Genomic DNA, 3,697 nt, shown 5'->3' with positions numbered 1-3,697 from the left:
ATGTTGATACAGATTATAACATGCCCTTAAACCAAACCATCCGAATGAATGCCCAACCGAAGCATGCTTTCAGCATTTTGCAAAAACAAGCATGATAACAAATCTTGTATTATGGTTTATGCCACACGATTCATCAAGCCCGTCACCAAAGAGCTCAACGGTTTCATGGTGAAGTTGATGAAACATATTTTGAGGCATACTCAAGGTTCGGCTGATAATCTATGTTTTTGGCTAGGTTCGACTAATAACTCAAGGTTCGATTGATAACTTTTCAGCCGAACTTAGACATATGCATGTCTCAAAACATTTGAGTATGTCTCAAAACAGGTTTCAAGTTGATTACTTTCATTGTTTGCAACAACGGTTTCGTGGTGTAGTTGGTTATCACGTCAGTCTAACACACGGAAGGTCTTCCGTTCAAACCTGGGCGAAGCCAAAACGTTGAATATTTGTTCTTCTCGGCGATTTTTTGGATTCGGCGATCAAATGATGACGACTCGAGTGAAATAAACAAGTCGACAAAATCCTTGTCTCTCTCTTACTCATCGAGTCTTTAATTAATTAAGGACAAATCACCTTTATTGCCTCTGCAGTTTACTCTTTTACTTTCTAATAATTTTCTCTTTTTACAGTGCAGTAGTAAACTGTTACTAGCTATGCTTGGCGCCATATAAGCCATTTCTTTATGCGCACTTGTCATTTTCAAGCCACATTCTTACCAAATCTTTCACAGTAACAAAAAAAAAAGAAATTATTTAAACAAGAGTCACTCGCAAGTCTCTATTAAGACACTGTCATCCAATTTTTGTTGTCCATTTCTAGCTCCAAAAGGTAATTCACACGCTATATTCTAGCTAATTTGGTGAGTCTTATTGTTTGTCCACAAACTCAAAACTGGTTAAGAGTCATATGCCCCACGGGGGTCGAAAATGTCAAACATAGCTTACTCAAATCTCGATATAAATATTTTTACTGTAGTACACTGGTAAAGTTCCCAAGTGATAGCTGATAATTCCGAACTCGCCAATAACAAATTCTTTCTAGATTAGATAAAAGAGTTAACGTCTTTTTATGGTAACTAATAAACTCATCACTAGTAAACTCGATCAGATTATGACATTCATTTAAATAAATATTCGATGTTAATAACAAATGCTATTAACATGGGTACTATTGCACAATCTAAATATGCTCTTAAAGCATAACCTAGTTACAAATTAAAAGCACTGCAACGGTCTAATCCAGCTAAAATCCCAAACGAAAGAGAGAGTCCCATGGACAAATAAAGTGTCGGTGGACCTAGGAAAATGTCCTACAATATTCCCAAAATCTTACCGCTAAAAATCACTTTTTCCCGCTTTTATTCTCTCTTTTCGTAATGGGATTCATTTTGGTGTGGGCCTTATCCGGATCCTTTCTACGTGCTTATTACTATTTTTTATATTTGTGTGTTTTACTTTTCGAGGTTTTATTCTTTGTTTTCCTCTTTCCATGGTCTGACTATTCTTGGCTTAGCCGGTGATAACAGATTTCAATTATGCAGGGCACAGTGATCGATGACTGCCTGGTGTCAGTCTCAGGTCTGATTTTTGCATGCGAGAATCACGGGGTCCTTTACTGATTATGTTTTAATTTACACTTCATACGTGTTCCTTGCACGTGAATGTTTATTTTTTCTCCGGCATGAACATTCGGTCGAATGTGATGCCCACATAGTTTGGCCGATGCTGTGATCATACAAAGGTGTTTGGCATTTTAAGAAGTAAACTTTTCAACTTATTCAAATGAAAAAGTCAGAAATCTAGAAAAAAATTCAAAATGACTTTTCATTTCCACGAATCAGTTCTAGTTCTGGTTGTCAAACATGTTATACGGCAACGTTCAAAGTATAAGTCAATAGTCATTAATATTTGACTTTTAGCAAAATCTCTATCAAGGGAATCTGGATAGTATATAGGTTGATCATCTTTAATAAATTTAACTGTTTTACTCAAGTAGAAAAGTCAGAAATTAGATGGAGAATATTTTTCAAAATGACTTTTAATTTCGACAAATCACTTCCGCTAGAACACGCAATGTGGCAATGGCTAAAGTATAAGAGAGAAACACTTTAGACTTAGATCCGGAAATATTGAGATCGTGTGCAAAATTGATCTTCAAAAGGTTTTTTTTGACGGAATCAACTTGTGATATCTCAAATTTGTATTATAACAAATGGGTTTTAACAAAAAATGATGTGATTGGTTGAGGTTTTGTTACTCCAATTCTTCCTTCTCGTTTCTTATTAATGGCAAGGCTGTTAACGGGGGGTGTCAACTTGTTTGGGGGTGTACCAACCCAAAGGCAATTACTTTTTTTTTTGTCTTATATGTATAATGGTACACCCCCAATAAATTCGGTACCCCATATTAGCAATCCTGATTAATGGGTCTTTATTCCGTTACTTCACAAGTACAATAGGTGTAAGACAAGTTGTCCAATTTGTCCTTTTCTGTTTAATATTTCTATGGAAGAGCTTTCTAGATTCATGGCTAGAGCACCTAATCAAAGTTTATTTAGTGGCTTCTCTGTTTCCCCCACAAGCATCATAGTCAATAACCTTCGTTATGCAGATGACGTTATATTCTTTATGGATAATAACAAGGAAGAGTTACATAACTTTTTTTTCTGCTTTACATTGCTTTGAGTTCATTGCTGGTCTAAAGGTAAATACATCTAAACCTAGACTTATTGTTGTTGGAGATGTGCCTGACTTAGCTATCTGGGATGAAGAATTTGGTTGTTCAACTAATTGCTTACCTTTTATGTATCTGGGGATACATTTTCTTGGTGCAAGTCTCGCTCGAAAGTAATTTGGGATCTAATTTTAGAGAAGTTTGATGCTAGATTATCCGTTTTGGAGAAGGATTTCTTTATCTAGAGGAGGTAATTAACTTTCTCTTTTAAAATGTATTTTGTGTTCTCTTCCCACTTATTATTTTTAGTTGTTTAAGGCCCCTGCTTCAGTTATCAAGATCCTAAAAAAGAAGATGTGTAATCTTTTGTGGGAGTACAAGGATGGTGTAAAGACATCTCATTTAGTTAACTGGGACATGGTCCGTGCAACTAAAGAGAGAAGTGGACTTGATGGTTGCAATCTTAAGTTAATGAATCAGGCACTATTGGCTAAATGTTGTTAGAGATATGGTGTCGAAAAAAATAAACTTTGGTATAAAATTATAGAAGACAAACATGAAGTTGATTTCTCCTTTTGGAATCCCAATAAAATAACTCAATCCTTCGGGGTTTCTTGTTGGCGGAGCATTGCTGAAACGACCGGTTTAATATACGAGAACTGCACATTGTATTTACATTCAGCCAATGCAATTGATTTTCGGAATGACACACGGTGTGGACAACTTATTCTAGCAACTGTTTACCCAAATCTATATAAGTTATCAAGAGATAGAAACGTCAAGCTAGCAGACATGATATCTACATATGGTAATTGTAAGTTTGATTTCAGGATAGTACTACATACTTAAGAGGTTGACGATTACGCCGCATTTCTCACTGTTATTAGCGACAACTCACCAGCTTGGGATGGACTTCCAGACCCGAGAAGATGGAGACTCAACATCACGGGGGTCTTTACCGTCAAGTTATTTTATGAAAAACTGGTAAGTGAATTCGGTGTCGGCAATTTTCCATACCATTT

At 36.0% G+C, this 3,697-nt stretch overlaps 1 non-coding gene across 1 annotated transcript; it reads left to right on the top strand.

Annotated features, from left to right (window-relative positions):
* Positions 1 to 362: 362 nt before the first annotated feature.
* On the top strand, positions 363 to 436 carry TRNAV-AAC. Its single transcript has one exon. It is a non-coding gene; the product is annotated as a tRNA-Val (tRNA).
* Positions 437 to 3,697: the final 3,261 nt, after the last annotated feature.

This window comes from Papaver somniferum, chromosome 5 (assembly GCF_003573695.1).
Source record: "Papaver somniferum cultivar HN1 chromosome 5, ASM357369v1, whole genome shotgun sequence".
NCBI lineage: Eukaryota > Viridiplantae > Streptophyta > Magnoliopsida > Ranunculales > Papaveraceae > Papaver > Papaver somniferum.
Note: the sequence above shows the minus strand (reverse complement) of the source record. Positions and strands in the feature narration are given on the sequence as shown.